The 13,432-nt window shown below is 36.9% G+C and overlaps 1 pseudogene; it reads right to left on the minus strand.

Moving 5' to 3' along the window:
- Positions 1–9,559: 9,559 nt before the first annotated feature.
- LOC123254774 lies at positions 9,560–10,573 on the minus strand (annotated as a pseudogene).
- Between the last annotated feature and the right edge of the window lie 2,859 nt (positions 10,574–13,432).

A 13,432-nucleotide genomic window follows, 5' to 3' on the forward strand; every position in this document is an offset into this window, starting at 1 on the left:
TCTCTCTCTCTCTCTCTCTCTCTCTCTCTCTCTCTCTCTCTCTCTCTCTCTCTCTCTCTCTCCCTCTCTCTCTCCCTCTCTCTCTCTTTCTTACTCTGTCTTGCTCCTGTCATGACTATCTCTTTAGTTTTTAGGTCTCTTTATCTCTTTCTATGTCCCTTTTTCTGACTCTCTCAGGGTCTCCTCTCCTGATATGTCTATGCCTCTCCTTTTCTTTCACACTCACAGCAGTATACATGTGTACAAAATCCTTCAGTCTGAAAATAACCCTCTTATAACACTGTTCTCTCTTATAGCACTATTATTTTAATAGTCTTTCACAGGATTGATTAGTGAAGTTGTTCTTGTCTTTACTTAAAGCTGTTTATTCACTTCCTAGGCAAAAGGAAATCTATGCCCTAATATTCTCTTCACCCCTGCCCTGCTCCCTCTCTTCTCTCCTCTGTTTGGAGCAGACCTGGTTAGCAACTTGGTTGCTCCTGTTCCTAACAATTCATACATTGCTTGCTGCCCTTTTTTGAAGTTCCTCAGTGAGCCTTCATGTCTCCTCTTCAGCCTACCCTTCATGCTTGCCCTTTATTTAAATTTACTAGGGGTTTCCCTCCATTGTATACTCATTGTCCCACCTGAGAGTGTTATCTTTTGGAGTGAACATTCTCTTAGAGTCTCTGGGAAAGCTGTGCTTTGCTTCAGTACAACTCAATTCAACTTAAAGAGTACTTCTTGAATATTTGTTATGTGGCTGATCCATTTTGGTTGTTGTTGGGGACTCAAGAAGAATAAGATCTGGTTTCAACTCTCAAAAAACATACAGTCTGATTAAAGAGATAAGAAAACACATATGAAAGATTTAGAGAACTATATATGGCAGCATATATGCCCAATTGAATATAATCAAGTGTTGAAAATGCATAGTAAATACAATTGATCAATGTGTATTGATTAAATATATATCATCTGCTATTCACCATGTTTCGTCATGAGATTTAAGAAGGAAAGAAATGATCGTTGCTAAAAATTCTTGGGGAAAGAAAAGGGATTTAAGATAGGAGTTGAAGAATTTGTGGAGGGCAAAAGGAAAGCTATTCAAGAAAACAGAGAGGAGAAATAGCATAGCTAGAGGATAGGGTATCATTGTTCACTGCCTATAAAGTGCTGATAAAATAAGGATAAGAAATGACATCACTTGGCAAGTCCAGATAGAGACAACCTGGAGGATTTGGATCCATTGTCCCATTTAGGGAAGTCTAAAGATTAAGCTAGGTAGTTCAGTTGAAAGAGTTAAGAAGAACTGAGCTGAAATCTGTTCTCAAACACTTTCTATGCTATGCGATGCTGGACAAATCACTTAATCTCTGTCTGCCTCAGTTAGCTCAAATGTAAAACAGGGATCACCATAGCACCTACCTCAGGGTTGTTATGAGAATCAAATAAGATAATATTTATGAAGTGCTTAGCATAATACTGGGCACATAGAAGTCTCTTAGTAAATACTTCTCTCCCCTACCTCAGTAATTTGAGCAACCAAATCTCATTAAATTTTTGTGACTTTTCAAGGACACTTGCTAAGTAGCTAGATCAGTGCCTTGAGTTTCAGCAAGGAAAGATTTCATGTAGGTGCAATAGGAAGAGCTGCTTGAACAATACCCATCTCTTTTTACTTTAAAACCCTTTATGCATATCTGTGTGTGCAGTTAAGACTTGCTAATCTGAATAAACTCAGCTATTCACAATTTATTCAGCCTCATACTGATGTGAAATAATGATTTAGCCCTAAAGAATTTGAGGGACCAGTGTTTAGACTGGAGGATAGTTATCATGAAAAGGCCTTTTTAACTCTAACTTTGACCATATGACATGTGGTTACCCACAAATGATGGCTGTCAGAAAGAACATATTCCAAAATATCTCCTCTAGTAGTCCTACACAGTCTCTGGAATTCTACCGTAACTAATATAATGGCTCTGGTGACTCTTGTACAAATGAAAATCTGTTTCTAGGGATAGATAATGAACATAACCACACAGATTATCTGAATAGAAACAAAGGGAATAGGACAGTAAGGCAGAAGACAAGTATGCACTCATCCATATACACGTATGTATGTTTATATGTTATACATACATATAGGTCCACATGATATATGTTCATACTGGGGATGGGGGAGAAAGGCAAACAGACAGAGACAGAGAGAACATCAGATGCTGCCCAAGAGGACAGATTTGGTGGGGGCACCAGAATGCAGTCTTCTGGGGCAGGCAGGACACAATGTAGAGGAATCAGGCATATGGGAAGGAAGAAGGGATCAGTTTAGGGCATGAGATTTGAAAGAGAACATAAATGGGGGAGGAGGGGACTCCAAAATGTAAACATTTTCTTTAGGTCTGGGTTGCCCATAAAATGTTCTCAGATATGTACTAGAATTCAGACCATGATTAGTCAAATGATAGATTGTAAAAAAAAAAAAAAAAGAAAGAAAGAAAACTTTTACAAATATAGACCTAATAGCTGACAAAATATTTCTCGATCTTTCCATTGGGGCCTCAGAAATCCCTTTTTAAACTGTTTTGTCAAGCTTTTGCATTATTTCAAGGTAGGAGTAAAAAAATTCTTCCTCTGCAACTCTCATCTCTGCCTTTTAAAAAGGACAGTCCATTTTTGATGTCCCAGAATCCCCGAATTAGGTTTATTTTAAAATTTCAGACTTGCCAAGAAATTAGTCCTCAGTGAATACACCAGACTTCCATGTTTTGAAGCAATTTGTTTCACACTCCCCCACCTCAAAGTTACTCTGACTGAAATGATGAGAAGGAAGTAATAGAGACAGCCAGGACATCATTTTCAATCACACAACTTTTTTATTTGCGCAACATATTTCTAAGTGATGGAAAATGACACCCTGACTGTCAGCAGTGCTTCATTTCCATCACTTCTAACTTTCTTATTTGTAAAACAAATTGCTTGAAACATGTCAAAGACACGAGTTTAGTATTAGCTATATTCAAAGGGGGAAAGGGGTGACTCATAAGGAAAGCATAACTTAAAAAGTCATTACCCTCATTCTTTCGGATATCAACATAAGGCAATCAGGGGCAGGAGGCAGCAAGAAAAGTCCATTTTCATGGACTGAGATGGTCATGTAGAAGAGATGAGGCACTTGAAATCCCCATCATTAAGGTAGTATAGTATAGTGGAAGTATTACTAACTTTTAAGTTAGAGGATCTACACAAGGTTCAAAACTTATCTTTGCTACTTATGACCTGAATGATCTTGGCCACGTGATTTAAACTTTCTTGGTCTCTTTTTCTTCATTAATAAAATGAAGGATTCAACTTCTAAGGCCTCTTTCTGCTTGGGATCAATGCTCTTGTCCTGTGAAACAGTATCACGTGCTGGGTTTACTAAACATTGTAAAGTATTGTTGTGAAGAAGGAGATTATATATTTAATGCTATTTGCTTTATTAAACTTCTTAAAAACTCTTACTTTCCATTTTAGAATCAATACTATGTATTGGTTCCCAAGCACAAGAATTGTAAGGGCAAGGCAATGAGGGTTATGTGACTTACCCAGGCTCACACAGCTAGGAAAGTATCTGAGACTAGATTTGAAATTGAGACTTCCCATCTCTCTGCCTGGCTCTCAATCCATTGAGTCCTACCTAGCTGCCCTCTTTATTAAACTATTAAACCACCATATAAATATTAGTTATCATCATTATTATAGTCATTGTTTCACTCTTGGAATACTTGATTTCTCAGTTCTCTGAATTCCTGCTATACTTATAAGTGTCAAAGGATGAGTTATCAATTATTTCTTAAGATTTATTTTACCTATTATTTTGAAAGTTCCTGGAAGTCTACTGGGTTTGCATCCCAAAGAGATAATTTAACAAAGAGAAAAGATCTACTTATGCAAAACATTTATAGCATCTCTTTTGTGGTGGCAACGAATTGAAAATTTCCCTCAACTGGGGAATGGCTGAACAAATTGTGGTATATGTTGTTGATGGAATACTATTGTGCTATTATAAGAAATGATAAGCAAGATGATTTCAGAAAAAAGCTGGAAAGATCTACAGGAACTGATACCGTGTTAAATAAGCAGAGCCAGGAGAATATTGTACACAATAACAGCAATATTGTATGATGATCAGCTGTGAAAACTTGGCTACCCTCAGCAATGCAATGATCTGAGACAATTCTGAAGGACTTATGATGGGGAATGTTATCCACCTCCAGGAAAAGAACTGTTGGAGTCGAATGGATGTGGATCAAGGCACATTATCTTTCACTGTAGTGTATTTACAGTGTTTTTTTTTTTGGGGGGGGAGGGTTGGTATTATATGAGTGTGCTCTTATAACAAGGACCAATATGAAAGTGTATTTTGCATGATAAAAGAAAAAGAAAGTTCATGGGAGTAGTCAAGATGGCAGATTAGAAAGAACAACCCAGCTAAACTCTCTCAGCATTCTCCTCCAAACAATTTTAAAATAATACCTCCTATTTTGGAGCCGCAAAATCAACAAAAGGTCAAAGTGAGATATTCTTTCTGCCTAAGAAAACTGAGGAGGTTGGCAAGTAAAGTCTGTGAAAATGGGATAGAAGCTTCTCTAGAGCATATGTCTACAGGGGCAACAACAGCATTCGCAGTTTCTCAGCCCAGAGATGGTCAAGGAGTGGGTGGGTCATACAACTGATCAGAAAGAGATTACATGGGACCAATTCTTAACACTGGGTGCAGCTAGTGCTGATTGGCAGCTCTATTGGAGCATGCAGTTCTGGGTTACAGTTCCAGGGTAGAGAGAAGTCCTTGTGGTTGGTCATAAGGAAGCAGAGGAGCAGAGGTCCTAATTCCATTTTCAAGGTAGAGAGGAGTACTAATGAGGCAGTTACAGGAGAGCAGGGGCCCAGGTCACATATCCAAAGCCAAAAGGAGAGTTAGTACTTGCAGCTACAGGGGAGCAAGGGCTCTTCCTGGGGAAAAATCATAGCTCAGAACAGGAGATCAGTGACCACATCTGACCCAGGATCACACCCCCTTGGAAGCACCAACAACTTGCAAACCACCCCCACCCCCCAACTACCTCTGAAAAAGAGCAACAGAAAAAGTCTAAAGCTTGGGACAGAGCCTTCCCACCCATAAGTGAATAGAACCCAACTTAACATAATATTTAAAGTCAAGAAATAAGCTGGAAAATGAGCAAATGACAACAAAAAGAACTTGGACATGAAAAACAATTACAGTGGCAGAGAAGACCAAGACACAAACTTAGAAGAAGATAATAACATGAAAAGAGTTAACAAGCAAAGCCTCAAAGGAAAATGTAAATTGGATACAAGTTCAGCAAAAATTCCTGGAAGAATCAAAGAAAGAAATGAGTAGCAGAGGAAAAATCAGGAAAACAAATGCGAGTGATGCAATAAAATTATGAAAAGAAGGTTAACAGCTTGGTACAAAAGACACAAATGATACCGGGGAAAAGAACATTTTAAAAATAGAATTGGACTTATTATAAAAGAGGCATAAAAATTCATTGAAAGAAAAGAACTTTTGAAAAGGCAGATTTAACCAAATAGAAAAAGAAACATGAAAGCTCATTGAAGAAAATATTTTTTAAAAAATTAGTATTGATCAAGTGAAAGCTAATGACTCTGTGAGGTATCAAGAAACAATAAAAGCAAAGTCAAAAGAATGAAAATGTAAAGGAAAATGTGAAATAGCTCATTAGACAAAACAACTAGAAAATAGAAAGGAGGAGAAACAATTTAAGAATTATTGGGGGGCAGCTAGGTGGCTCAGTGGGTAGAGAGACAGGCCTAGAGACAAAAGGTCCTGGGTTCAAATGTGGCCTTAGATATTTCCTAGCTGTTTGACCCTGGGCAAGTCACTTAACCCCCATTGCCTAGCCTTTATTGCTCTTCTGCCTTGGAACCAATACACAGTATTGATTCTAATATGGAAGGTAAGAGTTTAAAAAAATTGTTGGACTACCAGAAAGCCATGATCAAAGAAAAAGACTAGACACTATATTTCAAGAAATTATAAAGGAGAGATGACCTGATATCTTGTATCCAGAGAGTAAAATAGAAATTGAAAGAATCCACTCATGAGCTCCTGGAAGAACTCCAAAAATGAGAACTTCTAGAAGTAGTAGAGCCAAATTCCAGAGCTTTTGTGTCAAGGAGAAAATATTTTAAGATGCCAGAAACAATTAAAAGATTGTGAAGTCACATTCAGGCTCAAAAATGATTTAATTGTGAAAGATTTGCCTGCTCTGATTAATACAATAATCCAAGACAATTCAGAAGGACTCATGTTGAAAAACATTTCTCTAGAGAGAGAACTAATGAACTCTGAGTGCAAAATGTATAATTTTCTCACTTTTTTTATAATATGTTAATATGGACATTTGTTTTACATGGTTTCACATACCTAATTGATATAATACTGGTTTCCTTCTTAGGGGACTTGGAAGGGAGTCAGAGAATTTGGAACTTATAATTTAAAAAAGAAAGAATATTAAAAACAAATAATATTTTTAAAGAGAAAACAAAAAAAAGAAAGTTCCTCGAATGCAGACATTGTGCTATCTATGACTTCTGGCGCCATTCCAGTTCCATTGAAGGTGCACAATAAAAATTGGTCAATTGGTTGATATTCACCACTTTCCAAGGCAATCTATCTCACTTTGGCACAGCTCTAATTGCTATAAAAATTTTACTTGTATAGAACCAAAATCTTTCTCTCTATAACTCCCACCATCATACCTAGTTATGCCGTGTACAGTCAAGAATAATAAGGCTAATTAGCCTTTTCCACATGAGATCCTTTTGTATACTGGAAAGCAGCTTTCATATTCTCCTAATGTAATGTTGCCTGTGTTCACCACAGCCCTTGTCCTAGAATTTGACATATATAGTACTGATGGGGACAAATGCATTTAAAGGTACAAGAACAATATTGACATGAATACCAACAATTTCAACCAGTTCTACTGTGTATAAGGTCCTATATTACATACTAAGGATATAAAGTCTAAAACAAATAGACCCCGACTCAAGAAACTTCCATTCTACTGAGGGTATATGACAAACTCATTCCCCTCAAATATAAAATAAATATAATTTAAAAAATCATTTCTAGAGGAAGAAAGCATAAGAGATAAAATTGGTTTTGGTCAAATTAAGAGTTATAAAAGGTTGTTGTGGTCGCCATTTATAAAAATTTATTCTTAAGCCATGAGGCTGTTAGTAGATTTAGTAGCTTTATGACAACAAAGTAGAGATACTAGAAGGGGAAACGTAGGAAGAAAGTAGAAAATATTGCTTAGCTAAATACCCTATAATTGCCTATCTGGGGTAATCCAGCTCAGCTCTGACAAAGGCTTTCTCGGGTCCCAAATCTCCAACCAGGAGTTACAGTAGCGTCTTCAGCAAGAGCCACCAACACAGAGCACCAAAGCAGCAGAATCCCTCCAATGCAGAAGTCCTCCAACACAGAAGCAGAAGTAGAAGTTGTCCAACACAGAAGTTCTTCCAACTCAGAAGTTGTAGTAGAAGTCCCTGTTCAGGCTCTCTGGTCTCTCCTTTTATAGCCCTTTTTCCACATCATTTCCTGTCTCTCTGGTTTATACTTCCTTTCACTGTGAGTTGTTCTATCACATCTCAGGAACCAATCATAGTTTCTTAATTTGCCTGGCACTGCCCTCAGGAGAAGGGGGCTAGTGCTTGTGGGATCCACTTCCAGTCTTTGAGAATGTGAACTTCCTGTTCTAGTAAAAGGTTCTTCAAGTGTTTGACTAAGTATGAAAGGAGGAGCTCTCCAATTTCTTGATTAATTAAGTTAAAATAAACAAAGGAGGGTAATTCTATTTACCCAAAAGTCATAGCCACAAGGAGAAAAGTCCTGGAGATGCCAAAGGGATCCTGGGCTGGGCTTTACAGGAAACTAAGGGTATTAAAAGACAGAAATTCTAGTATAATGAACCATATGTACAGTGATGTGGAGATGTAACACTACTGAATATATAGAACAACTAGCAGGTCAGTTGGATTGTAATAGAAAACATGACATAACATGAAATGAAGATAGGGGAGATAGGGTTCAAGAGGAGGGGAATGAGTTTGAACACAGAATTGTATGATTTGACTAGAGATGGGAAGAAAACTCACCTATAGGCTTTTTGAAAGAAAAGAGATTTCAGGAGCTCTTTTAAATTTCCTTTTCTTTATACTATTTTCTTCAAATTGTTCTGTATTTCTTTCTCCCTCTCTTTCCCTCCCCTCCATGTCTTTCTATCTCTCTGTCTCTTTCTCTGTCTTTATTTCTCTCTCTGTCTGTTTGTGTCTGTCTGTTTCTCTGCCTCTCTTTGTCTCTGTGTATATATCCTGATCTCTCTCTGTGTCTTTCTGTCTCTGTCTTTCTGCCTCCCTCTATGTCTCTGTCTGTTTCTGACTCTATCTCTTTCTCTGCTTCTCTCTCTCTCTGTCTTTATATCCTTGTCTCTCTCTGCATCTCTGGCTCTCAGACTCTCTTTCTGTCTCTGTCATTCTGACTCCCTCTGTTTCTGTCTTTGTCTCTCTCTGTTCCTATTTCTATCTCTCTGTTTCTTTCTCTGCCTCTCTGTCTCTCTTGCTTCTCTATCTTTGTCTCTATATCCTTGTCTCTCTTTGCATCTCTGTATCTGTCCGCCCATCTATCTGTCTGTCTGTCTCTCTCTGTCTCTCTCATTAAATGGAGGCTTTATTCAGGAACTGACCACTTACTGGCTCCCTAGAAATCTCTGTCAGTTGTGTTCATACCTTGGGTTTTGGAGGAGATTAAATGTGGGGTGGGGGGAATGGTATTTGTATTTACTTCTTAGTGCTCTCTGGTAAAATACCTCTTTTTGAGAAAACTTTGTTTTATGTGAAGAATCTTTTGAACCTGTGATAAATTTTAATAGAACATTCTGAGAAATGTATCTAAAGTTCAAAATCATTTCATTTTGAGTTTTTTCAAGACAAGTACCAATATAAATTCCATTCTATTAATAGCTATTAGAAGTAAAGAATCAGTTTAACTACAATTTTGAAGTAAAGGTGACCTTATGAGTTCTCTTCCTGTTTTTACATGACTGATTAATATTTGTTTCAGTTAAAAATTGCAAATCTGTTTCTTTTTCTTGAAAATGCTAGGCTTTATTTATATGTTGGTGATAAGCAAATAAGGTTGATATGAATACTGTTTTTTTATAGATGACTGTCATATTAAAATTTTAAAATCCATAAGCAATCTAACTCATAAATAGTAGATGTAGTCTTACTGGAAATTGTTATCCCTATACCAATCTCTTCTTAAATCAAATTGCAGAATGCATTGTCTCCTAGTTAGTATGTCATAACATTTCTATAATAAAGAAATGAAGGCACAGCTAGTAAATGCCAACTTAAATCCATTTATCTACTGAGTTGAAAAAATTACTTTATGATTGGTTCTTCACGACAGTTTGAAAAGTGATAAAGACAGTTTCCAGTGATTCCTACCTGATACCCTGGGCAACTTATAATTTCTGTGTTAACAAAGGAGAATTTTAATCATGTTTTCTGGCTGCATCCAATATTTCTTCTTCAATCCCTCATTTGTGAAATATTCATAGAATTCAAAATGAAATTCCTGTCTCAAATCCATAGATTTGGCATTGGAGAATTTCACTTTAATATATTTCAGGTACTTCAGAATAGGTTACTCATGGTTCTGAACAAGAGACTCATATTAAGGAGCAAGTAAATATTTTTTAAAGCCCTTTTTAAAATTCCTGAATTGAAAAATTCAAGAATCCTTTTAGGGTCTTCTTTTTCTTAATTCCTCTTCCCTCCACATTTTTAAGATTATCTTCTCTCATTTCCTCTAAAATATTTCATTACCATCTATTTACCAGTCACATTATTTTGTAAGCTCATAAATTGCATTAATGATTTCATTTTTCTTATCAAAAAGTGGCTGGTAACAAATAGCATACTTTCCTTCAAGGGTATTAACTTTCTCAAGGAAATTAACTTCTATCTATGCATAATTAACTTGATGTTTAAGAGCATTCATACATCACCTTACTACTTTTTTCTTTCTTCTTTTTATTTTCAAACCCCTACCTTCTCTCTGTCTCTGTCTCTGTCTCCATCTCTGTCTCTCTCTCCTTTAATTATCAGTTCCAAAGTAGAAGAGTGGTAAGGGTTAGGCAATTGGGGATAAGTGACTTGTCCAAGGTCACATATCTCAGAAATATCTGAGGCCAGAATTGAATCCAGGAGCTCTCATCTCTAGACCTAGCTCTCTATCTACTGAGCCACCTGGCTGTCCCATCTGACTACTTTTGGCAAGATTTCAATGTATTTGGTTGACATTACCAACAGATCATCTAATCTTTCTTGAAAGGCTCCAAGAATTTGAAAGTTCTGCCTCATCTGAATAATTGGCCAGTCAATGAGCTTTGTTGTTTGCACTTTCTCTAGTTTTTATTTCCACTTCTTCAACATCTTCCATGTCTTGTTGATCAAATTCAGTTTGTTACTTGTGGTCAATGTCCTCCATAGATCCATAGATCCTAAGATCTCTAAGTATTTTATATGTGTGTCTGTGGAATCAGGAGGAAGAGGAGGAAAAATAGATAGAACCCTGAACAAATGGCAGTAAATAAAGGAGAATCTCTATCTAAAATGTCTATAATCAGTGGCTGAGGTTCTTTTGCTCCACTAGTAACCAGATTATTTCCTACATCCCTGAAAAGCCTCTGAAGAGACTAACAAAGAATAGCCTTGTGCTTGTCTTCCAATGGATTTATTATACATACCACACTTATACAATTGTTTGCACAAGGACATCAAATTCCTTTTGATGATGAAATTGGAGCATAGAAGGTCATATGATTATAGATCTAGAGATCTCAGAAGCTATGTAGTCCAGCCTCCATATTTTATGATTAAAGAAGTCGAGGTCCAGGGAGGTTGATTTATCTAAAATCACAGTAGTTATAAATGTCTGTGTCTAGATTTGAACTCATGTTTTCTGACTTGGTAGCCAGTACTTTTTCCATTTTACCAAACTGAATAATTTCTCCCCAATAAAATGTTCCATCAAAACTTTTGTTTTCAAGCCAGTTAGCTCCTTTGTATTGAGGGTAAGCTACTAACCTAAAGCCTCTTATATCTCTAACTTTTGTTGTTGTTGTTGAGACTTATTTTTAAATCTATTTAAGAAATTCCTAGAAAAGAAACTCCACACAACAGTGCTAATCAGCAGCTCATGTGCAGCTAATAGTCTTAGACAGTTGTCTGGAGCATGGAGAGGTTACCTGAATTGCTCAGAGTTACATAGCTAATGTGTCAGAAACAAGATTAGAACCCAGGTCTTCCTGATTCCCATGCCATTTGCTACATCAGGTTGCTTATTGTTTCCTTTTTTTTTCTTTTTTCTTTTTTTCTTTTTTTTTAAACCCTTAACTTCTGTGCATTGGCTCCAAGGCAGAAGAGTGGTAAGGGTAGGCAATGGGGGTCAAGTGACCTGCCCAGGGTCACACAGCTGGGAAGTGTCTGAGGCCGGATTTGAACCTAGGGCCTCCCATCTCTAGGCCTGTTTTTTTTTTAATTTTTCTTTTTAAAAAACCCTTCCTCTCCATCTTAGAATCAATACTGTGTATTGCTTCCAAGACAGAAGAGTGGTAAGGGCAAAGCCAGTGATTCCCAAAGTGGATGCCACTGCTCTCTGGTGGGTGCAGCAGTGATCCAGGGAGGATGGTGATGGCCACAGGTGCATTTATCTTTCCTATTAATTGCTACTAAAATTTTTAAAAATTTAATTTCCAGGGGGCTAAATAATATTTTTTCTGGAAAGGGGATGGTAGGCCAAAAAAGTTTGGGAACCACTGGGTTAGGCAAAGGAGGTTAAGTGACTTACCCAGGGTCACATAGCTAGGAAGTGTCTGAGGCCAGATCTGAATCTAGGACCTCCCATCTGGCTCTCAATCCACTGAGCAACATAGCTGTCCCCATTGCTTATTATTTCTAAAACAGACTAAACAAATGACCAAATGAATTGGAGGCAAGGTTGTATGCACTTCAAAAAAAAAACATATAATAGGAGATTTCTGGAGCTCTCATTTAGATGTTAATCTGAGACTGTGTAGAACAAATTAAGAAGCTTTCTACCAGTTTTTAGGAGATAGAGAACTCTATTTTCACTATTTTCAATAATAAGTATTTTTGGAGTGACCAAGAAAATGATACACAGGTAAGAGTATATGTATTGAATAACTTGACACAGTCTTAGGGGGAGCTCCTACTTCTGGCTTGCCTTTTTCCAACTGTCAGTTGGCTCATGTTAAGATAATTGAAGGCTATTTCGATATTAATTTAAGTAAATTGCAATTAGGAAGGTAAATCTTCTAGGGATAATTAATATATGGCATTCTAATGTCAACCAAAAATAATGTATAGATGATATGTTGTTCTAGCTTCTTTGAACTAGTATTCTTTTTCATTAATGACCAAGTGTTGGCTGTTGTCCTTCAGACCTCCAACAACTGATTTCTTGGCAGAAAATCCCCATCAAGATTTTGATCTAAGCCATCGTTAACTAGTGACTTTAAAAATCTTTTTTTTTTTATCATTTTAATTTAGTGTATATTTCTCTGAGGACACGTGCACATAAATCTGCTCACGTGATGAAATGAGAAAACATGGATGGCGAAGCTAGCTCCATATCATTTCCATTTTCTGAGTCGGTTTAATTCTTTGTGAGAGGGAATGATTCATAGCATGTTCCTCAATCTGATTAAGAAGATAAAAGGAAATGCACCCAAGCTGCTAGTCATCAAGAAACTGGCCAGTGCTTCTCAACTAAAGCCAGAAAGTTGTTTTTGATAGATCTTGTTTTCTCCACCACAACCCAAAGGGTAAAAATGGCCAGGCATGAAAGTGGTAGGAATCCAGGGATTCCGGTAATATCTTTCTTTAGTCCAAAGGCTTTCATAGCGGCTCATTAACTCATGGGAAAGGATTGTGGCATGGGGTTTACTCTGGGCTTTTATGGTGAAGAACCAATAAAACTGAAATAAATTTAATTTCCTTTCCTCCTCAGCCACCAAGGACTCCTTTGTGAGCTCTTCTCCTTAGAATCATTTCCCCAGATAACCAGGATCTTTGGGGTTCTACCTCTTTTTGGTTGATATTAAAAAAAAAAAAAAAAAAAAAAAAAAAAAAAAAGGATGTTCTAGCTGGTATTGTGGCACACCAGTAAGCTGTAGGAAAAATTGCGAAGTAGGCAACTTTATAAATGCAGCTTCTATTTTCTACTATGTTTTCCCTCTATAACATCTCCCATTCCAGGAAGATCATACTCTCTGCCAATGAAGATCAGTACCTACTTTTAAATCAATAAAAATAATCATATTTA

Source organism: Gracilinanus agilis, chromosome 1 (genome assembly GCF_016433145.1).
Source record: "Gracilinanus agilis isolate LMUSP501 chromosome 1, AgileGrace, whole genome shotgun sequence".
NCBI lineage: Eukaryota > Metazoa > Chordata > Mammalia > Didelphimorphia > Didelphidae > Gracilinanus > Gracilinanus agilis.